Below are 24,593 nucleotides of genomic sequence, written 5' to 3' on the forward strand. Positions count from 1 at the left end.
TGCAGTTCATCGCCTTCACCACTCAGATACCAAGTCCTGTGCTCTCGCTGTGGCAGTCAGCAATTTTACCAGTGTTTGTGAAAGTCAAAATCTTCCAGTGCCAAAATAAAGCAGAGAATTTTAATTGTTACACAATGAGATTCTAACCCATGCATGCAGAGTACAATGGATTAGCAGTCCATCGCCTAAAACACTCGGCCACCTCATCCTGTAATTTGAATGTGGCAAATGACCTTAAAAAACTGTAGTTGCTGTATGTAAACCCTTGATTGAAATCAATGAAAATTAGGCAGAGCAATGGCAGGGCCATGTGTCGATCCCATCGAGACATTTAACAAATGTTTTGTCAGGCCGAGTGGTCTCAAGTGCTTGATTAAGTGTGTTGAGGTGTAGGTTCAAATCCCACCATTGCGGTTACCCTTGGTGAAGCTATTCTTCAATAACTGAATCTTATTAGTCGCTCTAGGATTGCGCAGGGATTCTATATTCATGTGGGGCCATGTAAGAGAGGAAATCACACATTTTTGTGAAGAGGTTGGTGTTATAATCCACACATGCAGTTCATCGCCTTCACCACTCAGATACCAAGTCCTGTGCTCTCGCTGTGGCAGTCAGCAATTTTACCAGTGTTTGTGAAAGTCAAAATCTTCCAGTGCCAAAATAAAGCACAGAATTTTAATTGTTACACGATGAGGATGGGATTCAAACCCATGCATGCAGAGCACAATGGATTAGCAGTCCATCGCCTTAACCACTCGGCCACCTCATCCTGTTATATGCATGTGTCAAATGATCTTAAAAAACTGTTGTTGCTGTATGTTAACCCCAGATTGAAATCAATGAAAATTAGGCAGAGCAATGGCAGGGCCATGTGTCGATCCCATCGAGACATTTAACAAATGTTTTGTCAGGCCGAGTGTTCTCAAGTGCTTGATTAAGTGTGTTGAGGTGTCGGTTCAAATCCCACCATTGAGGTTGCCCTTGGTGAAGCTATTCTTCAATACCTGAATCTTATTAGTCGCTCTAGGATTGCGCAGGGATTCTATATTCATGTGGGGCCATGTAAGAGAGGAAATCACAAATGTTTTGTGAAGAGGTTGGTGTTATAATCCACACATGCAGTTCATCGCCTTCACCACTCAGATACCAAGTCCTGTGCTCTCGCTGTGGCAGTCAGCAATTTTACCAGTGTTTGTGAAAGTCAAAATCTTCCAGTGCCAAAATAAAGCAGAGAATTTTAATTGTTACACAATGAGATTCTAACCCATGCATGCAGAGTACAATGGATTAGCAGTCCATCGCCTAAAACACTCGGCCACCTCATCCTGTAATTTGAATGTGGCAAATGACCTTAAAAAACTGTAGTTGCTGTATGTAAACCCTTGATTGAAATCAATGAAAATTAGGCAGAGCAATGGCAGGGCCATGTGTCGATCCCATCGAGACATTTAACAAATGTTTTGTCAGGCCGAGTGGTCTCAAGTGCTTGATTAAGTGTGTTGAGGTGTCGGTTCAAATCCCTCCATTGCGGTTACCCTTGGTGAAGCTATTCTTCAATACCTGAATCTTATTAGTCGCTCTAGGATTGCGCAGGGATTCTATATTCATGTGGGGCCATGTAAGAGAGGAAATCACACATTTTTGTGAAGAGGTTGGTGTTATAATCCACACATGCAGTTCATCGCCTTCACCACTCAGATACCAAGTCCTGTGCTCTCGCTGTGGCAGTCAGCAATTTTACCAGTGTTTGTGAAAGTCAAAATCTTCCAGTGCCAAAATAAAGCACAGAATTTTAATTGTTACACGATGAGGATGGGATTCGAACCCATGCATGCAGAGCACAATGGATTAGCAGTCCATCGCCTTAACCACTCGGCCACCTCATCCTGTTATATGCATGAGGCAAATGACCTTAAAAAACTGTAGTTGCTGTATGTAAACCCTTGATTGAAATCAATGAAAATTAGGCAGAGCAATGGCAGGGCCATGTGTCGATCCCATCGAGACATTTAACAAATGTTTTGTCAGGCCGAGTGTTCTCAAGTGCTTGATTAAGTGTGTTGAGGTGTCGGTTCAAATCCCACCATTGAGGTTGCCCTTGGTGAAGCTATTCTTCAATACCTGAATCTTATTAGTCGCTCTAGGATTGCGCAGGGATTCTATATTCATGTGGGGCCATGTAAGAGAGGAAATCACAAATGTTTTGTGAAGAGGTTGGTGTTATAATCCACACATGCAGTTCATCGCCTTCACCACTCAGATACCAAGTCCTGTGCTCTCGCTGTGGCAGTCAGCAATTTTACCAGTGTTTGTGAAAGTCAAAATCTTCCAGTGCCAAAATAAAGCACAGAATTTTAATTGTTACACAATGATGGGATTCTAACCCATGCATGCAGAGCACAATGGATTAGCAGTCCATCGCCTAAACCACTCGGCCACCTCATCCTGTAATTTGAATGTGGCAAATGACCTTAAAAAACTGTTGTTGCTGTATGTAAACCCCAGATTGAAATCAATGAAAATTAGGCAGAGCAATGGCAGGGCCATGTGTCGATCCCATCGAGACATTTAACAAATGTTTTGTCAGGCCGAGTGTTCTCAAGTGCTTGATTAAGTGTGTTGAGGTGTCGGTTCAAATCCCACCATTGAGGTTGCCCTTGGTGAAGCTATTCTTCAATACCTGAATCTTATTAGTCGCTCTAGGATTGCGCAGGGATTCTATATTCATGTGGGGCCATGTAAGAGAGGAAATCACAAATGTTTTGTGAAGAGGTTGGTGTTATAATCCACACATGCAGTTCATCGCCTTCACCACTCAGATACCAAGTCCTGTGCTCTCGCTGTGGCAGTCAGCAATTTTACCAGTGTTTGTGAAAGTCAAAATCTTCCAGTGCCAAAATAAAGCACAGAATTTTAATTGTTACACAATGAGATTCTAACCCATGCATGCAGAGTACAATGGATTAGCAGTCCATCGCCTAAAACACTCGGCCACCTCTCCTGTAATTTGAATGTGGCAAATGACCTTAAAAAACTGTAGTTGCTGTATGTAAACCCTTGATTGAAATCAATGAAAATTAGGCAGAGCAATGGCAGGGCCATGTGTCGATCCCATCGAGACATTTAACAAATGTTTTGTCAGGCCGAGTGGTCTCAAGTGCTTGATTAAGTGTGTTGAGGTGTCGGTTCAAATCCCACCATTGAGGTTGCCCTTGGTGAAGCTATTCTTCAATACCTGAATCTTATTAGTCGCTCTAGGATTGCGCAGGGATTCTATATTCATGTGGGGCCATGTAAGAGAGGAAATCACAAATGTTTTGTGAAGAGGTTGGTGTTATAATCCACACATGCAGTTCATCGCCTTCACCACTCAGATACCAAGTCCTGTGCTCTCGCTGTGGCAGTCAGCAATTTTACCAGTGTTTGTGAAAGTCAAAATCTTCCAGTGCCAAAATAAAGCAGAGAATTTTAATTGTTACACAATGAGATTCTAACCCATGCATGCAGAGTACAATGGATTAGCAGTCCATCGCCTAAAACACTCGGCCACCTCATCCTGTAATTTGAATGTGGCAAATGACCTTAAAAAACTGTAGTTGCTGTATGTAAACCCTTGATTGAAATCAATGAAAATTAGGCAGAGCAATGGCAGGGCCATGTGTCGATCCCATCGAGACATTTAACAAATGTTTTGTCAGGCCGAGTGGTCTCAAGTGCTTGATTAAGTGTGTTGAGGTGTCGGTTCAAATCCCACCATTGAGGTTGCCCTTGGTGAAGCTATTCTTCAATACCTGAATCTTATTAGTCGCTCTAGGATTGCGCAGGGATTCTATATTCATGTGGGGCCATGTAAGAGAGGAAATCACAAATTTTTGTGAAGAGGTTGGTGTTATAATCCACACATGCAGTTCATCGCCTTCACCACTCAGATACCAAGTCCTGTGCTCTCGCTGTGGCAGTCAGCAATTTTACCAGTGTTTGTGAAAGTCAAAATCTTCCAGTGCCAAAATAAAGCACAGAATTTTAATTGTTACACAATGAGGATGGGATTCTAACCCATGCATGCAGAGCACAATGGATTAGCAGTCCATCGCCTAAACCACTCGGCCACCTCATCCTGTTATATGAATGTGGCAAATGACCTTAAAAAACTGTTGTTGCTGTATGTTAACCCCAGATTGAAATCAATGAAAATTAGGCAGAGCAATGGCAGGGCCATGTGTCGATCCCATCGAGACATTTAACAAATGTTTTGTCAGGCCGAGTGTTCTCAAGTGCTTGATTAAGTGTGTTGAGGTGTCGGTTCAAATCCCACCATTGAGGTTGCCCTTGGTGAAGCTATTCTTCAATACCTGAATCTTATTAGTCGCTCTAGGATTGCGCAGGGATTCTATATTCATGTGGGGCCATGTAAGAGAGGAAATCACAAATGTTTTGTGAAGAGGTTGGTGTTATAATCCACACATGCAGTTCATCGCCTTCACCACTCAGATACCAAGTCCTGTGCTCTCGCTGTGGCAGTCAGCAATTTTACCAGTGTTTGTGAAAGTCAAAATCTTCCAGTGCCAAAATAAAGCAGAGAATTTTAATTGTTACACAATGAGATTCTAACCCATGCATGCAGAGTACAATGGATTAGCAGTCCATCGCCTAAAACACTCGGCCACCTCATCCTGTAATTTGAATGTGGCAAATGACCTTAAAAAACTGTAGTTGCTGTATGTAAACCCTTGATTGAAATCAATGAAAATTAGGCAGAGCAATGGCAGGGCCATGTGTCGATCCCATCGAGACATTTAACAAATGTTTTGTCAGGCCGAGTGGTCTCAAGTGCTTGATTAAGTGTGTTGAGGTGTAGGTTCAAATACCACCATTGAGGTTACCCTTGGTGAAGCTATTCTTCAATAACTGAATCTTATTTGTCGCTCTAGGATTGCACAGGGATTCTATATTCATGTGGGGCCATGTAAGAGAGGAAATCACACATTTTTGTGAAGAGGTTGGTGTTATAATCCACACATGCAGTTCATCGCCTTCACCACTCAGATACCAAGTCCTGTGCTCTCGCTGTGGCAGTCAGCAATTTTACCAGTGTTTGTGAAAGTCAAAATCTTCCAGTGCCAAAATAAAGCACAGAATTTTAATTGTTACACGATGAGGATGGGATTCAAACCCATGCATGCAGAGCACAATGGATTAGCAGTCCATCGCCTTAACCACTCGGCCACCTCATCCTGTTATATGCATGAGGCAAATGACCTTAAAAAACTGTTGTTGCTGTATGTTAACCCCAGATTGAAATCAATGAAAGTTAGGCAGAGCAATGGCAGGGCCATGTGTCGATCCCATCGAGACATTTAACAAATGTTTTGTCAGGCCGAGTGGTCTCAAGTGCTTGATTAAGTGTGTTGAGGTGTCGGTTCAAATCCCTCCATTGCGGTTACCCTTGGTGAAGCTATTCTTCAATACCTGAATCTTATTAGTCGCTCTAGGATTCTATATTCATGTGGGGCCATGTAAGAGAGGAAATCACAAATGTTTCGTGAAGAGGTTGGTGTTATAATCCACACATGCAGTTCATCGCCTTCACCACTCAGATACCAAGTCCTGTGCTCTCGCTGTGGCAGTCAGCAATTTTACCAGTGTTTGTGAAAGTCAAAATCTTCCAGTGCCAAAATAAAGCACAGAATTTTAATTGTTACACGATGAGGATGGGATTCGAACCCATGCATGCAGAGCACAATGGATTAGCAGTCCATCGCCTTAACCACTCGGCCACCTCATCCTGTTATATGAATGCGGCAAATGACCTTAAAAAACTGTTGTTGCTGTATGTTAACCCCAGATTGAAATCAATGAAAATTAGGCAGAGCAATGGCAGGGCCATGTGTCGATCCCATCGAGACATTTAACAAAGGTTTTGTCAGGCCGAGTGTTCTCAAGTGCTTGATTAAGTGTGTTGAGGTGTCGGTTCAAATCCCACCAATTGAGGTTGCCCTTGGTGAAGCTATTCTTCAATACCTGAATCTCATTAGTCGCTCCAGGATTGCGCAGGGATTCTATATTCATGTGGGGCCATGTAAGAGAGGAAATCACAAATGTTTTGTTAAGAGGTTGGTGTTATAATCCACACATGCAGTTCATCGCCTTCACCACTCAGATACCAAGTCCTGTGCTCTCGCTGTGGCAGTCAGCAATTTTACCAGTGTTTGTGAAAGTCAAAATCTTCCAGTGCCAAAATAAAGCAGAGAATTTTAATTGTTACACAATGAGATTCTAACCCATGCATGCAGAGTACAATGGATTAGCAGTCCATCGCCTAAAACACTCGGCCACCTCATCCTGTAATTTGAATGTGGCAAATGACCTTAAAAAACTGTAGTTGCTGTATGTAAACCCTTGATTGAAATCAATGAAAATTAGGCAGAGCAATGGCAGGGCCATGTGTCGATCCCATCGAGACATTTAACAAATGTTTTGTCAGGCGAGTGGTCTCAAGTGCTTGATTAAGTGTGTTGAGGTGTAGGTTCAAATCCCACCATTGCGGTTACCCTTGGTGAAGCTATTCTTCAATAACTGAATCTTATTAGTCGCTCTAGGATTGCGCAGGGATTCTATATTCATGTGGGGCCATGTAAGAGAGGAAATCACACATTTTTGTGAAGAGGTTGGTGTTATAATCCACACATGCAGTTCATCGCCTTCACCACTCAGATACCAAGTCCTGTGCTCTCGCTGTGGCAGTCAGCAATTTTACCAGTGTTTGTGAAAGTCAAAATCTTCCAGTGCCAAAATAAAGCACAGAATTTTAATTGTTACACGATGAGGATGGGATTCTAACCCATGCATGCAGAGCACAATGGATTAGCAGTCCATCGCCTTAACCACTCGGCCACCTCATCCTGTTATATGCATGCGGCAAATGACCTTAAAAAACTGTTGTTGCTGTATGTTAACCCCAGATTGAAATCAATGAAAATTAGGCAGAGCAATGGCAGGGCCATGTGTCGATCCCATCGAGACATTTAACAAATGTTTTGTCAGGCCGAGTGTTCTCAAGTGCTTGATTAAGTGTGTTGAGGTGTCGGTTCAAATCCCACCATTGAGGTTGCCCTTGGTGAAGCTATTCTTCAATACCTGAATCTTATTAGTCGCTCTAGGATTGCGCAGGGATTCTATATTCATGTGGGGCCATGTAAGAGAGGAAATCACAAATGTTTTGTGAAGAGGTTGGTGTTATAATCCACACATGCAGTTCATCGCCTTCACCACTCAGATACCAAGTCCTGTGCTCTCGCTGTGGCAGTCAGCAATTTTACCAGTGTTTGTGAAAGTCAAAATCTTCCAGTGCCAAAATAAAGCAGAGAATTTTAATTGTTACACAATGAGATTCTAACCCATGCATGCAGAGTACAATGGATTAGCAGTCCATCGCCTAAAACACTCGGCCACCTCATCCTGTAATTTGAATGTGGCAAATGACCTTAAAAAACTGTAGTTGCTGTATGTAAACCCTTGATTGAAATCAATGAAAATTAGGCAGAGCAATGGCAGGGCCATGTGTCGATCCCATCGAGACATTTAACAAATGTTTTGTCAGGCCGAGTGGTCTCAAGTGCTTGATTAAGTGTGTTGAGGTGTCGGTTCAAATCCCACCATTGAGGTTGCCCTTGGTGAAGCTATTCTTCAATACCTGAATCTTATTAGTCGCTCTAGGATTGCGCAGGGATTCTATATTCATGTGGGGCCATGTAAGAGAGGAAATCACAAATGTTTTGTGAAGAGGTTGGTGTTATAATCCACACATGCAGTTCATCGCCTTCACCACTCAGATACCAAGTCCTGTGCTCTCGCTGTGGCAGTCAGCAATTTTACCAGTGTTTGTGAAAGTCAAAATCTTCCAGTGCCAAAATAAAGCACAGAATTTTAATTGTTACACAATGATGGGATTCGAACCCATGCATGCAGAGCACAATGGATTAGCAGTCCATCGCCTAAACCACTCGGCCACCTCATCCTGTAATTTGAATGTGGCAAATGACCTTAAAAAACTGTAGTTGCTGTATGTAAACCCTTGATTGAAATCAATGAAAATTAGGCAGAGCAATGGCAGGGCCATGTGTCGATCCCATCGAGACATTTAACAAATGTTTTGTCAGGCCGAGTGGTCTCAAGTGCTTGATTAAGTGTGTTGAGGTGTCGGTTCAAATCCCACCATTGAGGTTGCCCTTGGTGAAGCTATTCTTCAATACCTGAATCTTATTAGTCGCTCTAGGATTGCGCAGGGATTCTATATTCATGTGGGGCCATGTAAGAGAGGAAATCACAAATGTTTTGTGAAGAGGTTGGTGTTATAATCCACACATGCAGTTCATCGCCTTCACCACTCAGATACCAAGTCCTGTGCTCTCGCTGTGGCAGTCAGCAATTTTACCAGTGTTTGTGAAAGTCAAAATCTTCCAGTGCCAAAATAAAGCAGAGAATTTTAATTGTTACACAATGAGATTCTAACCCATGCATGCAGAGTACAATGGATTAGCAGTCCATCGCCTAAAACACTCGGCCACCTCATCCTGTAATTTGAATGTGGCAAATGACCTTAAAAAACTGTAGTTGCTGTATGTAAACCCTTGATTGAAATCAATGAAAATTAGGCAGAGCAATGGCAGGGCCATGTGTCGATCCCATCGAGACATTTAACAAATGTTTTGTCAGGCCGAGTGGTCTCAAGTGCTTGATTAAGTGTGTTGAGGTGTCGGTTCAAATCCCACCATTGAGGTTGCCCTTGGTGAAGCTATTCTTCAATACCTGAATCTTATTAGTCGCTCTAGGATTGCGCAGGGATTCTATATTCATGTGGGGCCATGTAAGAGAGGAAATCACAAATTTTTGTGAAGAGGTTGGTGTTATAATCCACACATGCAGTTCATCGCCTTCACCACTCAGATACCAAGTCCTGTGCTCTCGCTGTGGCAGTCAGCAATTTTACCAGTGTTTGTGAAAGTCAAAATCTTCCAGTGCCAAAATAAAGCACAGAATTTTAATTGTTACACAATGAGGATGGGATTAACCCATGCATGCAGAGCACAATGGATTAGCAGTCCATCGCCTTAACCACTCGGCCACCTCATCCTGTTATATGCATGTGGCAAATGACCTTAAAAAACTGTTGTTGCTGTATGTTAACCCCAGATTGAAATCAATGAAAATTAGGCAGAGCAATGGCAGGGCCATGTGTCGATCCCATCGAGACATTTAACAAATGTTTTGTCAGGCCGAGTGGTTCTCAAGTGCTTGATTAAGTGTGTTGAGGTGTCGGTTCAAATCCCACCATTGAGGTTGCCCTTGGTGAAGCTATTCTTCAATACCTGAATCTTATTAGTCGCTCTAGGATTGCGCAGGGATTCTATATTCATGTGGGGCCATGTAAGAGAGGAAATCACAAATGTTTTGTGAAGAGGTTGGTGTTATAATCCACACATGCAGTTCATCGCCTTCACCACTCAGATACCAAGTCCTGTGCTCTCGCTGTGGCAGTCAGCAATTTTACCAGTGTTTGTGAAAGTCAAAATCTTCCAGTGCCAAAATAAAGCACAGAATTTTAATTGTTACACAATGAGATTCTAACCCATGCATGCAGAGTACAATGGATTAGCAGTCCATCGCCTAAAACACTCGGCCACCTCATCCTGTAATTTGAATGTGGCAAATGACCTTAAAAAACTGTAGTTGCTGTATGTAAACCCTTGATTGAAATCAATGAAAATTAGGCAGAGCAATGGCAGGGCCATGTGTCGATCCCATCGAGACATTTAACAAATGTTTTGTCAGGCCGAGTGGTCTCAAGTGCTTGATTAAGTGTGTTGAGGTGTCGGTTCAAATCCCACCATTGAGGTTGCCCTTGGTGAAGCTATTCTTCAATACCTGAATCTTATTAGTCGCTCTAGGATTGCGCAGGGATTCTATATTCATGTGGGGCCATGTAAGAGAGGAAATCACAAATGTTTTGTGAAGAGGTTGGTGTTATAATCCACACATGCAGTTCATCGCCTTCACCACTCAGATACCAAGTCCTGTGCTCTCGCTGTGGCAGTCAGCAATTTTACCAGTGTTTGTGAAAGTCAAAATCTTCCAGTGCCAAAATAAAGCACAGAATTTTAATTGTTACACAATGAGATTCTAACCCATGCATGCAGAGTACAATGGATTAGCAGTCCATCGCCTAAAACACTCGGCCACCTCATCCTGTAATTTGAATGTGGCAAATGACCTTAAAAAACTGTAGTTGCTGTATGTAAACCCTTGATTGAAATCAATGAAAATTAGGCAGAGCAATGGCAGGGCCATGTGTCGATCCCATCGAGACATTTAACAAATGTTTTGTCAGGCCGAGTGGTCTCAAGTGCTTGATTAAGTGTGTTGAGGTGTCGGTTCAAATCCCACCATTGAGGTTGCCCTTGGTGAAGCTATTCTTCAATACCTGAATCTTATTAGTCGCTCTAGGATTGCGCAGGGATTCTATATTCATGTGGGGCCATGTAAGAGAGGAAATCACAAATGTTTTGTGAAGAGGTTGGTGTTATAATCCACACATGCAGTTCATCGCCTTCACCACTCAGATACCAAGTCCTGTGCTCTCGCTGTGGCAGTCAGCAATTTTACCAGTGTTTGTGAAAGTCAAAATCTTCCAGTGCCAAAATAAAGCACAGAATTTTAATTGTTACACAATGAGATTCTAACCCATGCATGCAGAGTACAATGGATTAGCAGTCCATCGCCTTAAAACACTCGGCCACCTCATCCTGTAATTTGAATGTGGCAAATGACCTTAAAAAACTGTAGTTGCTGTATGTAAACCCTTGATTGAAATCAATGAAAATTAGGCAGAGCAATGGCAGGGCCATGTGTCGATCCCATCGAGACATTTAACAAATGTTTTGTCAGGCCGAGTGGTCTCAAGTGCTTGATTAAGTGTGTTGAGGTGTCGGTTCAAATCCCACCATTGAGGTTGCCCTTGGTGAAGCTATTCTTCAATACCTGAATCTTATTAGTCGCTCTAGGATTGCGCAGGGATTCTATATTCATGTGGGGCCATGTAAGAGAGGAAATCACAAATGTTTTGTGAAGAGGTTGGTGTTATAATCCACACATGCAGTTCATCGCCTTCACCACTCAGATACCAAGTCCTGTGCTCTCGCTGTGGCAGTCAGCAATTTTACCAGTGTTTGTGAAAGTCAAAATCTTCCAGTGCCAAAATAAAGCACAGAATTTTAATTGTTACACAATGAGATTCTAACCCATGCATGCAGAGTACAATGGATTAGCAGTCCATCGCCTAAAACACTCGGCCACCTCATCCTGTAATTTGAATGTGGCAAATGACCTTAAAAAACTGTAGTTGCTGTATGTAAACCCTTGATTGAAATCAATGAAAATTAGGCAGAGCAATGGCAGGGCCATGTGTCGATCCCATCGAGACATTTAACAAATGTTTTGTCAGGCCGAGTGGTCTCAAGTGCTTGATTAAGTGTGTTGAGGTGTCGGTTCAAATCCCACCATTGAGGTTGCCCTTGGTGAAGCTATTCTTCAATACCTGAATCTTATTAGTCGCTCTAGGATTGCGCAGGGATTCTATATTCATGTGGGGCCATGTAAGAGAGGAAATCACAAATGTTTTGTGAAGAGGTTGGTGTTATAATCCACACATGCAGTTCATCGCCTTCACCACTCAGATACCAAGTCCTGTGCTCTCGCTGTGGCAGTCAGCAATTTTACCAGTGTTTGTGAAAGTCAAAATCTTCCAGTGCCAAAATAAAGCAGAGAATTTTAATTGTTACACAATGGGATTCGAACCCATGCATGCAGAGCACAATGGATTAGCAGTCCATCGCCTTAACCACTCGGCCACCTCATCCTGTAATTTGAATGTGGCAAATGACCTTAAAAAACTGTAGTTGCTGTATGTAAACCCTTGATTGAAATCAATGAAAATTAGGCAGAGCAATGGCAGGGCCATGTGTCGATCCCATCGAGACATTTAACAAATGTTTTGTCAGGCCGAGTGTTCTCAAGTGCTTGATTAAGTGTGTTGAGGTGTCGGTTCAAATCCCACCATTGAGGTTGCCCTTGGTGAAGCTATTCTTCAATACCTGAATCTTATTAGTCGCTCTAGGATTGCGCAGGGATTCTATATTCATGTGGGGCCATGTAAGAGAGGAAATCACAAATGTTTTGTGAAGAGGTTGGTGTTATAATCCACACATGCAGTTCATCGCCTTCACCACTCAGATACCAAGTCCTGTGCTCTCGCTGTGGCAGTCAGCAATTTTACCAGTGTTTGTGAAAGTCAAAATCTTCCAGTGCCAAAATAAAGCACAGAATTTTAATTGTTACACAATGAGATTCTAACCCATGCATGCAGAGTACAATGGATTAGCAGTCCATCGCCTAAAACACTCGGCCACCTCATCCTGTAATTTGAATGTGGCAAATGACCTTAAAAAACTGTAGTTGCTGTATGTAAACCCTTGATTGAAATCAATGAAAATTAGGCAGAGCAATGGCAGGGCCATGTGTCGATCCCATCGAGACATTTAACAAATGTTTTGTCAGGCCGAGTGGTCTCAAGTGCTTGATTAAGTGTGTTGAGGTGTCGGTTCAAATCCCACCATTGAGGTTGCCCTTGGTGAAGCTATTCTTCAATACCTGAATCTTATTAGTCGCTCTAGGATTGCGCAGGGATTCTATATTCATGTGGGGCCATGTAAGAGAGGAAATCACAAATGTTTTGTGAAGAGGTTGGTGTTATAATCCACACATGCAGTTCATCGCCTTCACCACTCAGATACCAAGTCCTGTGCTCTCGCTGTGGCAGTCAGCAATTTTACCAGTGTTTGTGAAAGTCAAAATCTTCCAGTGCCAAAATAAAGCACAGAATTTTAATTGTTACACAATGAGATTAACCCATGCATGCAGAGCACAATGGATTAGCAGTCCATCGCCTAAAACCACTCGGCCACCTCATCCTGTAATTTGAATGTGGCAAATGACCTTAAAAAACTGTAGTTGCTGTATGTAAACCCTTGATTGAAATCAATGAAAATTAGGCAGAGCAATGGCAGGGCCATGTGTCGATCCCATCGAGACATTTAACAAATGTTTTGTCAGGCCGAGTGGTCTCAAGTGCTTGATTAAGTGTGTTGAGGTGTCGGTTCAAATCCCACCATTGAGGTTGCCCTTGGTGAAGCTATTCTTCAATACCTGAATCTTATTAGTCGCTCTAGGATTGCGCAGGGATTCTATATTCATGTGGGGCCATGTAAGAGAGGAAATCACAAATGTTTTGTGAAGAGGTTGGTGTTATAATCCACACATGCAGTTCATCGCCTTCACCACTCAGATACCAAGTCCTGTGCTCTCGCTGTGGCAGTCAGCAATTTTACCAGTGTTTGTGAAAGTCAAAATCTTCCAGTGCCAAAATAAAGCACAGAATTTTAATTGTTACACAATGAGATTCTAACCCATGCATGCAGAGTACAATGGATTAGCAGTCCATCGCCTAAAACACTCGGCCACCTCATCCTGTAATTTGAATGTGGCAAATGACCTTAAAAAACTGTAGTTGCTGTATGTAAACCCTTGATTGAAATCAATGAAAATTAGGCAGAGCAATGGCAGGGCCATGTGTCGATCCCATCGAGACATTTAACAAATGTTTTGTCAGGCCGAGTGGTCTCAAGTGCTTGATTAAGTGTGTTGAGGTGTCGGTTCAAATCCCACCATTGAGGTTGCCCTTGGTGAAGCTATTCTTCAATACCTGAATCTTATTAGTCGCTCTAGGATTGCGCAGGGATTCTATATTCATGTGGGGCCATGTAAGAGAGGAAATCACAAATGTTTTGTGAAGAGGTTGGTGTTATAATCCACACATGCAGTTCATCGCCTTCACCACTCAGATACCAAGTCCTGTGCTCTCGCTGTGGCAGTCAGCAATTTTACCAGTGTTTGTGAAAGTCAAAATCTTCCAGTGCCAAAATAAAGCACAGAATTTTAATTGTTACACAATGAGATTCTAACCCATGCATGCAGAGCACAATGGATTAGCAGTCCATCGCCTAAACCACTCGGCCACCTCATCCTGTAATTTGAATGTGGCAAATGACCTTAAAAAACTGTAGTTGCTGTATGTAAACCCTTGATTGAAATCAATGAAAATTAGGCAGAGCAATGGCAGGGCCATGTGTCGATCCCATCGAGACATTTAACAAATGTTTTGTCAGGCCGAGTGTCTCAAGTGCTTGATTAAGTGTGTTGAGGTGTCGGTTCAAATCCCACCATTGAGGTTGCCCTTGGTGAAGCTATTCTTCAATACCTGAATCTTATTAGTCGCTCTAGGATTGCGCAGGGATTCTATATTCATGTGGGGCCATGTAAGAGAGGAAATCACATTTGTGAAGAGGTTGGTGTTATAATCCACACATGCAGTTCATCGCCTTCACCACTCAGATACCAAGTCCTGTGCTCTCGCTGTGGCAGTCAGCAATTTTACCAGTGTTTGTGAAAGTCAAAATCTTCCAGTGCCAAAATAAAGCAGAGAATTTTAATTGTTACACAATGAGATTCTAACCCATGCATGCAGAGTACAATGGATTAGCAGTCCATCGCCTAAAACACTCGGCCACCTCATCCTGTAATTTGAATGTGGCAAATGACCTTAAAAAACTGTAGTTGCTGTATGTAAACCCTTGATTGAAATCAATGAAAATTAGGCAGAGCAATGGCAGGGCCATGTGTCGATCCCATCGAGACATTTAACAAATGTTTTGTCAGGCCGAGTGGTCTCAAGTGCTTGATTAAGTGTGTTGAGGTGTCGGTTCAAATCCCACCATTGAGGTTGCCCTTGGTGAAGCTATTCTTCAATACCTGAATCTTATTAGTCGCTCTAGGATTGCGCAGGGATTCTATATTCATGTGGGGCCATGTAAGAGAGGAAATCACAAATTTTTGTGAAGAGGTTGGTGTTATAATCCACACATGCAGTTCATCGCCTTCACCACTCAGATACCAAGTCCTGTGCTCTCGCTGTGGCAGTCAGCAATTTTACCAGTGTTTGTGAAAGTCAAAATCTTCCAGTGCCAAAATAAAGCACAGAATTTTAATTGTTACACAATGAGATTCTAACCCATGCATGCAGAGTACAATGGATTAGCAGTCCATCGCCTAAAACCACTCGGCCACCTCATCCTGTAATTTGAATGTGGCAAATGACCTTAAAAAACTGTAGTTGCTGTATGTAAACCCTTGATTGAAATCAATGAAAATTAGGCAGAGCAATGGCAGGGCCATGTGTCGATCCCATCGAGACATTTAACAAATGTTTTGTCAGGCCGAGTGGTCTCAAGTGCTTGATTAAGTGTGTTGAGGTGTCGGTTCAAATCCCACCATTGAGGTTGCCCTTGGTGAAGCTATTCTTCAATACCTGAATCTTATTAGTCGCTCTAGGATTGCGCAGGGATTCTATATTCATGTGGGGCCATGTAAGAGAGGAAATCACAAATGTTTTGTGAAGAGGTTGGTGTTATAATCCACACATGCAGTTCATCGCCTTCACCACTCAGATACCAAGTCCTGTGCTCTCGCTGTGGCAGTCAGCAATTTTACCAGTGTTTGTGAAAGTCAAAATCTTCCAGTGCCAAAATAAAGCACAGAATTTTAATTGTTACACAATGAGATTCTAACCCATGCATGCAGAGTACAATGGATTAGCAGTCCATCGCCTAAACCACTCGGCCACCTCATCCTGTAATTTGAATGTGGCAAATGACCTTAAAAAACTGTAGTTGCTGTATGTAAACCCTTGATTGAAATCAATGAAAATTAGGCAGAGCAATGGCAGGGCCATGTGTCGATCCCATCGAGACATTTAACAAATGTTTTGTCAGGCCGAGTGTTCTCAAGTGCTTGATTAAGTGTGTTGAGGTGTCGGTTCAAATCCCACCATTGAGGTTGCCCTTGGTGAAGCTATTCTTCAATACCTGAATCTTATTAGTCGCTCTAGGATTGCGCAGGGATTCTATATTCATGTGGGGCCATGTAAGAGAGGAAATCACAAATGTTTTGTGAAGAGGTTGGTGTTATAATCCACACATGCAGTTCATCGCCTTCACCACTCAGATACCAAGTCCTGTGCTCTCGCTGTGGCAGTCAGCAATTTTACCAGTGTTTGTGAAAGTCAAAATCTTCCAGTGCCAAAATAAAGCACAGAATTTTAATTGTTACACAATGAGATTCTAACCCATGCATGCAGAGTACAATGGATTAGCAGTCCATCGCCTAAACCACTCGGCCACCTCATCCTGTAATTTGAATGTGGCAAATGACCTTAAAAAACTGTAGTTGCTGTATGTAAACCCTTGATTGAAATCAATGAAAATTAGGCAGAGCAATGGCAGGGCCATGTGTCGATCCCATCGAGACATTTAACAAATGTTTTGTCAGGCCGAGTGGTCTCAAGTGCTTGATTAAGTGTGTTGAGGTGTCGGTTCAAATCCCACCATTGAGGTTGCCCTTGGTGAAGCTATTCTTCAATACCTGAATCTTATTAGTCGCTCTAGGATTGCGCAGGGATTCTATATTCATGTGGGGCCATGTAAGAGAGGAAATCACAAATGTTTTGTGAAGAGGTTGGTGTTATAATCCACACATGCAGTTCATCGCCTTCACCACTCAGATACCAAGTCCTGTGCTCTCGCTGTGGCAGTCAGCAATTTTACCAGTGTTTGTGAAAGTCAAAATCTTCCAGTGCCAAAATAAAGCACAGAATTTTAATTGTTACACAATGAGATTCTAACCCATGCATGCAGAGTACAATGGATTAGCAGTCCATCGCCTAAACCACTCGGCCACCTCATCCTGTAATTTGAATGTGGCAAATGACCTTAAAAAACTGTAGTTGCTGTATGTAAACCCTTGATTGAAATCAATGAAAATTAGGCAGAGCAATGGCAAGGCCATGTGTCGATCCCATCGAGACATTTAACAAATGTTTTGTCAGGCCGAGTGGTCTCAAGTGCTTGATTAAGTGTGTTGAGGTGTCGGTTCAAATCCCACCATTGAGGTTGCCCTTGGTGAAGCTATTCTTCAATACCTGAATCTTATTAGTCGCTCTAGGATTGCGCAGGGATTCTATATTCATGTGGGGCCATGTAAGAGAGGAAATCACAAATGTTTTGTGAAGAGGTTGGTGTTATAATCCACACATGCAGTTCATCGCCTTCACCACTCAGATACCAAGTCCTGTGCTCTCGCTGTGGCAGTCAGCAATTTTACCAGTGTTTGTGAAAGTCAAAATCTTCCAGTGCCAAAATAAAGCACAGAATTTTAATTGTTACACAATGAGATTCTAACCCATGCATGCAGAGTACAATGGATTAGCAGTCCATCGCCTAAAACACTCGGCCACCTCATCCTGTAATTTGAATGTGGCAAATGACCTTAAAAAACTGTAGTTGCTGTATGTAAACCCTTGATTGAAATCAATGAAAATTAGGCAGAGCAATGGCAGGGCCATGTGTCGATCCCATCGAGACATTTAACAAATGTTTTGTCAGGCCGAGTGGTCTCAAGTGCTTGATTAAGTGTGTTGAGGTGTCGGTTCAAATCCCACCATTGAGGTTGCCCTTGGTGAAGCTATTCTTCAATACCTGAATCTTATTAGTCGCTCTAGGATTGCGCAGGGATTCTATATTCATGTGGGGCCATGTAAGAGAGGAAATCACAAATTTTTGTGAAGAGGTTGGTGTTATAATCCACACATGCAGTTCATCGCCTTCACCACTCAGATACCAAGTCCTGTGCTCTCGCTGTGGCAGTCAGCAATTTTACCAGTGTTTGTGAAAGTCAAAATCTTCCAGTGCCAAAATAAAAGCACAGAATTTTAATTGTTACACAATGAGGATGGGATTCTAACCCATGCATGCAGAGCACAATGGATTAGCAGTCCATCGCCTTAACCACTCGGCCACCTCATCCTGTTATATGTATGCGGCAAATGACCTTAAAAAACTGTTGTTGCTGTATGTTAACCCCAGATTGAAATCAATGAAAATTAGGCAGAGCAATGGCAGGGCCATGTGTCGATCCCATCGAGACATTTAACAAATGTTTTGTCAGGCCGAGTGGTCTCAAGTGCTTGATTAAGTGTGTTGAGGTGTAGGTTCAAATACCACCATTGAGGTTGCCCTTGGTGAAGCTATTCTTCAATAACTGAATCTTATTAGTCGCTCTAGGATTGCGCAGGGATTCTATATTCATGTGGGGCCATGTAAGAGAGGAAATCACAAATGTTTTGTGAAGAGGTTGGTGTTATAATCCACACATGCAGTTCATCGCCTTCACCACTCAGATACCAAGTCCTGTGCTCCGCTGTGGCAGTCAGCAATTTTACCAGTGTTTGTGAAAGTCAAAATCTTCCAGTGCCAAAATAAAGCACAGAATTTTAATTGTTACACAATGAGATTCTAACCCATGCATGCAGAGTACAATGGATTAGCAGTCCATCGCCTAAAACACTCGGCCACCTCATCCTGTAATTTGAATGTGGCAAATGACCTTAAAAAACTGTAGTTGCTGTATGTAAACCCTTGATTGAAATCAATGAAAATTAGGCAGAGCAATGGCAGGGCCATGTGTCGATCCCATCGAGACATTTAACAAATGTTTTGTCAGGCCGAGTGGTCTCAAGTGCTTGATTAAGTGTGTTGAGGTGTCGGTTCAAATCCCACCATTGAGGTTGCCCTTGGTGAAGCTATTCTTCAATACCTGAATCTTATTAGTCGCTCTAGGATTGCGCAGGGATTCTATATTCATGTGGGGCCATGTAAGAGAGGAAATCACAAATGTTTTGTGAAGAGGTTGGTGTTATAATCCACACATGCAGTTCATCGCCTTCACCACTCAGATACCAAGTCCTGTGCTCTCGCTGTGGCAGTCAGCAATTTTACCAGTGTTTGTGAAAGTCAAAATCTTCCAGTGCCAAAATAAAGCAGAGAATTTTAATTGTTACACAATGAGATTCTAACCCATGCATGCAGAGTACAATGGATTAGCAGTCCATCGCCTAAAACACTCGGCCACCTCATCCTGTAATTTGAATGTGGCAAATGACCTTAAAAAACTGTAGTTGCTGTATGTAAACCCTTGATTGAAATCAATGAAAATTAGGCAGAGCAATGGCAGGGCCATGTGTCGATCCCATCGAGACATTTAACAAATGTTTTGTCAGGCCGAGTGGTCTCAAGTGCTTGATTAAGTGTGTTGAGGTGTCGGTTCAAATCCCACCATTGAGGTTGCCCTTGGTGAAGCTATTCTTCAATACCTGAATCTTATTAGTCGCTCTAGGATTGCGCAGGGATTCTATATTCATGTGGGGCCATGTAAGAGAGGAAATCACAAATGTTTTGTGAAGAGGTTGGTGTTATAATCCACACATGCAGTTCATCGCCTTCACCACTCAGATACCAAGTCCTGTGCTCTCGCTGTGGCAGTCAGCAATTTTACCAGTGTTTGTGAAAGTCAAAATCTTCCAGTGCCAAAATAAAGCACAGAATTTTAATTGTTACACGATGAGGATGGGATTCGAACCCATGCATGCAGAGCACAATGGATTAGCAGTCCATCGCCTTAACCACTCGGCCACCTCATCCTGTTATATGCATGAGGCAAATGACCTTAAAAAACTGTTGTTGCTGTATGTTAACCCCAGATTGAAATCAATGAAAATTAGGCAGAGCAATGGCAGGGCCATGTGTCGATCCCATCGAGACATTTAACAAATGTTTTGTCAGGCCGAGTGGTCTCAAGTGCTTGATTAAGTGTGTTGAGGTGTCGGTTCAAATCCCACCATTGAGGTTGCCCTTGGTGAAGCTATTCTTCAATACCTGAATCTTATTAGTCGCTCTAGGATTGCGCAGGGATTCTATATTCATGTGGGGCCATGTAAGAGAGGAAATCACACATTTTTGTGAAGAGGTTGGTGTTATAATCCACACATGCAGTTCATCGCCTTCACCACTCAGATACCAAGTCCTGTGCTCTCGCTGTGGCAGTCAGCAATTTTACCAGTGTTTGTGAAAGTCAAAATCTTCCAGTGCCAAAATAAAGCACAGAATTTTAATTGTTACACGATGAGGATGGGATTCGAACCCATGCATGCAGAGCACAATGGATTAGCAGTCCATCGCCTTAACCACTCGGCCACCTCATCCTGTTATATGCATGAGGCAAATGACCTTAAAAAACTGTTGTTGCTGTATGTTAACCCCAGATTGAAATCAATGAAAGTTAGGCAGAGCAATGGCAGGGCCATGTGTCGATCCCATCGAGACATTTAACAAATGTTTTGTCAGGCCGAGTGTTCTCAAGTGCTTGATTAAGTGTGTTGAGGTGTCGGTTCAAATCCCACCATTGAGGTTGCCCTTGGTGAAGCTATTCTTCAATACCTGAATCTTATTAGTCGCTCTAGGATTGCGCAGGGATTCTATATTCATGTGGGGCCATGTAAGAGAGGAAATCACAAATGTTTTGTGAAGAGGTTGGTGTTATAATCCACACATGCAGTTCATCGCCTTCACCACTCAGATACCAAGTCCTGTGCTCTCGCTGTGGCAGTCAGCAATTTTACCAGTGTTTGTGAAAGTCAAAATCTTCCAGTGCCAAAATAAAGCAGAGAATTTTAATTGTTACACAATGAGATTCTAACCCATGCATGCAGAGTACAATGGATTAGCAGTCCATCGCCTAAAACACTCGGCCACCTCATCCTGTAATTTGAATGTGGCAAATGACCTTAAAAAACTGTAGTTGCTGTATGTAAACCCTTGATTGAAATCAATGAAAATTAGGCAGAGCAATGGCAGGGCCATGTGTCGATCCCATCGAGACATTTAACAAATGTTTTGTCAGGCCGAGTGGTCTCAAGTGCTTGATTAAGTGTGTTGAGGTGTAGGTTCAAATCCCACCATTGCGGTTACCCTTGGTGAAGCTATTCTTCAATAACTGAATCTTATTAGTCGCTCTAGGATTGCGCAGGGATTCTATATTCATGTGGGGCCATGTAAGAGAGGAAATCACACATTTTTGTGAAGAGGTTGGTGTTATAATCCACACATGCAGTTCATCGCCTTCACCACTCAGATACCAAGTCCTGTGCTCTCGCTGTGGCAGTCAGCAATTTTACCAGTGTTTGTGAAAGTCAAAATCTTCCAGTGCCAAAATAAAGCACAGAATTTTAATTGTTACACGATGAGGATGGGATTCGAACCCATGCATGCAGAGCACAATGGATTAGCAGTCCATCGCCTTAACCACTCGGCCACCTCATCCTGTTATATGCATGCGGCAAATGACCTTAAAAAACTGTTGTTGCTGTATGTTAACCCCAGATTGAAATCAATGAAAATTAGGCAGAGCAATGGCAGGGCCATGTGTCGATCCCATCGAGACATTTAACAAATGTTTTGTCAGGCCGAGTGTTCTCAAGTGCTTGATTAAGTGTGTTGAGGTGTCGGTTCAAATCCCACCATTGAGGTTGCCCTTGGTGAAGCTATTCTTCAATACCTGAATCTTATTAGTCGCTCTAGGATTGCGCAGGGATTCTATATTCATGTGGGGCCATGTAAGAGAGGAAATCACAAATGTTTTGTGAAGAGGTTGGTGTTATAATCCACACATGCAGTTCATCGCCTTCACCACTCAGATACCAAGTCCTGTGCTCTCGCTGTGGCAGTCAGCAATTTTACCAGTGTTTGTGAAAGTCAAAATCTTCCAGTGCCAAAATAAAGCAGAGAATTTTAATTGTTACACAATGAGATTCTAACCCATGCATGCAGAGTACAATGGATTAGCAGTCCATCGCCTAAAACACTCGGCCACCTCATCCTGTAATTTGAATGTGGCAAATGACCTTAAAAAACTGTAGTTGCTGTATGTAAACCCTTGATTGAAATCAATGAAAATTAGGCAGAGCAATGGCAGGGCCATGTGTCGATCCCATCGAGACATTTAACAAATGTTTTGTCAGGCCGAGTGGTCTCAAGTGCTTGATTAAGTGTGTTGAGGTGTAGGTTCAAATCCCACCATTGCGGTTACCCTTGGTGAAGCTATTCTTCAATAACTGAATCTTATTAGTCGCTCTAGGATTGCGCAGGGATTCTATATTCATGTGGGGCCATGTAAGAGAGGAAATCACACATTTTTGTGAAGAGGTTGGTGTTATAATCCACACATGCAGTTCATCGCCTTCACCACTCAGATACCAAGTCCTGTGCTCTCGCTGTGGCAGTCAGCAATTTTACCAGTGTTTGTGAAAGTCAAAATCTTCCAGTGCCAAAATAAAGCACAGAATTTTAATTGTTACACGAGGATGGGATTCGAACCCATGCATGCAGAGCACAATGGATTAGCAGTCCATCGCCTTAACCACTCGGCCACCTCATCCTGTTATATGCATGAGGCAAATGACCTTAAAAAACTGTTGTTGCTGTATGTTAACCCCAGATTGAAATCAATGAAAGTTAGGCAGAGCAATGGCAGGGCCATGTGTCGATCCCATCGAGACATTTAACAAATGTTTTGTCAGGCCGAGTGTTCTCAAGTGCTTGATTAAGTGTGTTGAGGTGTCGGTTCAAATCCCACCATTGAGGTTGCCCTTGGTGAAGCTATTCTTCAATAACTGAATCTTATTAGTCGCTCTAGGATTGCGCAGGGATTCTATATTCATGTGGGGCCATGTAAGAGAGGAAATCACAAATGTTTTGTGAAGAGGTTGGTGTTATAATCCACACATGCAGTTCATCGCCTTCACCACTCAGATACCAAGTCCTGTGCTCTCGCTGTGGCAGTCAGCAATTTTACCAGTGTTTGTGAAAGTCAAAATCTTCCAGTGCCAAAATAAAGCACAGAATTTTAATTGTTACACAATGAGATTCTAACCCATGCATGCAGAGTACAATGGATTAGCAGTCCATCGCCTAAAACACTCGGCCACCTCATCCTGTAATTTGAATGTGGCAAATGACCTTAAAAAACTGTAGTTGCTGTATGTAAACCCTTGATTGAAATCAATGAAAATTAGGCAGAGCAATGGCAGGGCCATGTGTCGATCCCATCGAGACATTTAACAAATGTTTTGTCAGGCCGAGTGGTCTCAAGTGCTTGATTAAGTGTGTTGAGGTGTCGGTTCAAATCCCTCCATTGCGGTTACCCTTGGTGAAGCTATTCTTCAATACCTGAATCTTATTAGTCGCTCTAGGATTGCGCAGGGATTCTATATTCATGTGGGGCCATGTAAGAGAGGAAATCACAAATGTTTCGTGAAGAGGTTGGTGTTATAATCCACACATGCAGTTCATCGCCTTCACCACTCAGATACCAAGTCCTGTGCTCTCGCTGTGGCAGTCAGCAATTTTACCAGTGTTTGTGAAAGTCAAAATCTTCCAGTGCCAAAATAAAGCAGAGAATTTTAATTGTTACACAATGAGATTCTAACCCATGCATGCAGAGCACAATGGATTAGCAGTCCATCGCCTAAAACACTCGGCCACCTCATCCTGTAATTTGAATGTGGCAAATGACCTTAAAAAACTGTAGTTGCTGTATGTAAACCCTTGATTGAAATCAATGAAAATTAGGCAGAGCAATGGCAGGGCCATGTGTCGATCCCATCGAGACATTTAACAGAAGAAACCTAGAGAGGAACCAGGCTATGTGGGGTGGCCAGTCCTCTTCTGGCTGTGCCGGGTAGAGATTATAACAGAACATGGCCAAGATGTTCAAATGTTCATAAATGACCAGCATGGTCGAATAATAATAAGGCAGAACAGTTGAAACTGGAGCAGCAGCACGGCCAGGTGGACTGGGGACAGCAAGGAGTCATCATGTCAAGTAGTCCTGGGGCATGGTCCTAGGGCTGCGGTTCAGTTGAAACTGGAGCAGCAGCACGGCCAGGTGGACTGGGGACAGCAAGGAGTCATCATGTCAGGTAGTCCTGGGGCATGGTCCTAGGGCTCAGGTCCTCCGAGAGAGAGAAGGAGAGAATTAGAGAACGCACACTTAGATTCACACAGGACACCGAATTGGACAGGAGAAGTACTCCAGATATAACAAACTGACCCCAGCCCCCGACACATAAACTACTGCAGCATAAATACTGAAGGCTGAGACAGGAGGGGTCAGGAGACACTGTGGCCCCACCCGAGGACACCCCCGGACAGGGCCAAACAGGAAGGATATAACCCCACCCACTATGCCAAAGCACAGCCCCCACACCACTGGAGGGATATCTTCAACCACCAACTTACCATCCTGAGACAAAGCTGAGTATAGCCCGCAAAGATCTCCGCCACGGCACAACCCAAGGGGGGCGCCAACCCAGACAGGATGACCACATCAGTGAATCAACCCACTCAGGTGACGCACCCCCTCAGGGACGGCATGAGAGAGCCCCAGCAAGCCAGTGACTCAGCCCCTGTAATAGGGTTAGAGGCAGAGAATCCCAGTGGAAAGAGGGGAACCGGCCAGGCAGAGACAGCAAGGGT

At 43.0% G+C, this 24,593-nt stretch overlaps 14 non-coding genes across 14 annotated transcripts; all 14 read right to left on the reverse strand.

Annotated features, from left to right (window-relative positions):
- Nucleotides 1-687: 687 nt before the first annotated feature.
- On the reverse strand, nt 688-769 carry trnas-gcu (transfer RNA serine (anticodon GCU)). The gene has a single exon. It is a non-coding gene; the product is annotated as a tRNA-Ser (tRNA).
- Nucleotides 770-1,804: 1,035 nt separating this feature from the next.
- Nucleotides 1,805-1,886, reverse strand: trnas-gcu (transfer RNA serine (anticodon GCU)). The gene has a single exon. It is a non-coding gene; the product is annotated as a tRNA-Ser (tRNA).
- Nucleotides 1,887-4,035: 2,149 nt separating this feature from the next.
- trnas-gcu (transfer RNA serine (anticodon GCU)) lies at nt 4,036-4,117 on the reverse strand. The gene has a single exon. It is a non-coding gene; the product is annotated as a tRNA-Ser (tRNA).
- Nucleotides 4,118-5,152: 1,035 nt separating this feature from the next.
- On the reverse strand, nt 5,153-5,234 carry trnas-gcu (transfer RNA serine (anticodon GCU)). Its single transcript has one exon. It is a non-coding gene; the product is annotated as a tRNA-Ser (tRNA).
- Nucleotides 5,235-5,703: 469 nt separating this feature from the next.
- trnas-gcu (transfer RNA serine (anticodon GCU)) lies at nt 5,704-5,785 on the reverse strand. Its single transcript has one exon. It is a non-coding gene; the product is annotated as a tRNA-Ser (tRNA).
- A 1,035-nt stretch (nt 5,786-6,820) lies between these two features.
- Nucleotides 6,821-6,902, reverse strand: trnas-gcu (transfer RNA serine (anticodon GCU)). The gene has a single exon. It is a non-coding gene; the product is annotated as a tRNA-Ser (tRNA).
- A 1,031-nt stretch (nt 6,903-7,933) lies between these two features.
- trnas-gcu (transfer RNA serine (anticodon GCU)) lies at nt 7,934-8,022 on the reverse strand. Its single transcript has one exon. It is a non-coding gene; the product is annotated as a tRNA-Ser (tRNA).
- A 1,030-nt stretch (nt 8,023-9,052) lies between these two features.
- Nucleotides 9,053-9,132, reverse strand: trnas-gcu (transfer RNA serine (anticodon GCU)). The gene has a single exon. It is a non-coding gene; the product is annotated as a tRNA-Ser (tRNA).
- A 2,699-nt stretch (nt 9,133-11,831) lies between these two features.
- On the reverse strand, nt 11,832-11,909 carry trnas-gcu (transfer RNA serine (anticodon GCU)). Its single transcript has one exon. It is a non-coding gene; the product is annotated as a tRNA-Ser (tRNA).
- Nucleotides 11,910-17,947: 6,038 nt separating this feature from the next.
- On the reverse strand, nt 17,948-18,029 carry trnas-gcu (transfer RNA serine (anticodon GCU)). Its single transcript has one exon. It is a non-coding gene; the product is annotated as a tRNA-Ser (tRNA).
- Nucleotides 18,030-19,620: 1,591 nt separating this feature from the next.
- On the reverse strand, nt 19,621-19,702 carry trnas-gcu (transfer RNA serine (anticodon GCU)). The gene has a single exon. It is a non-coding gene; the product is annotated as a tRNA-Ser (tRNA).
- A 479-nt stretch (nt 19,703-20,181) lies between these two features.
- trnas-gcu (transfer RNA serine (anticodon GCU)) lies at nt 20,182-20,263 on the reverse strand. The gene has a single exon. It is a non-coding gene; the product is annotated as a tRNA-Ser (tRNA).
- A 1,035-nt stretch (nt 20,264-21,298) lies between these two features.
- Nucleotides 21,299-21,380, reverse strand: trnas-gcu (transfer RNA serine (anticodon GCU)). Its single transcript has one exon. It is a non-coding gene; the product is annotated as a tRNA-Ser (tRNA).
- Nucleotides 21,381-22,408: 1,028 nt separating this feature from the next.
- Nucleotides 22,409-22,494, reverse strand: trnas-gcu (transfer RNA serine (anticodon GCU)). Its single transcript has one exon. It is a non-coding gene; the product is annotated as a tRNA-Ser (tRNA).
- Nucleotides 22,495-24,593: the final 2,099 nt, after the last annotated feature.

Source organism: Oncorhynchus masou, unplaced genomic scaffold (genome assembly GCF_036934945.1).
Source record: "Oncorhynchus masou masou isolate Uvic2021 unplaced genomic scaffold, UVic_Omas_1.1 unplaced_scaffold_2638, whole genome shotgun sequence".
Classification (NCBI taxonomy): domain Eukaryota; kingdom Metazoa; phylum Chordata; class Actinopteri; order Salmoniformes; family Salmonidae; genus Oncorhynchus; species Oncorhynchus masou.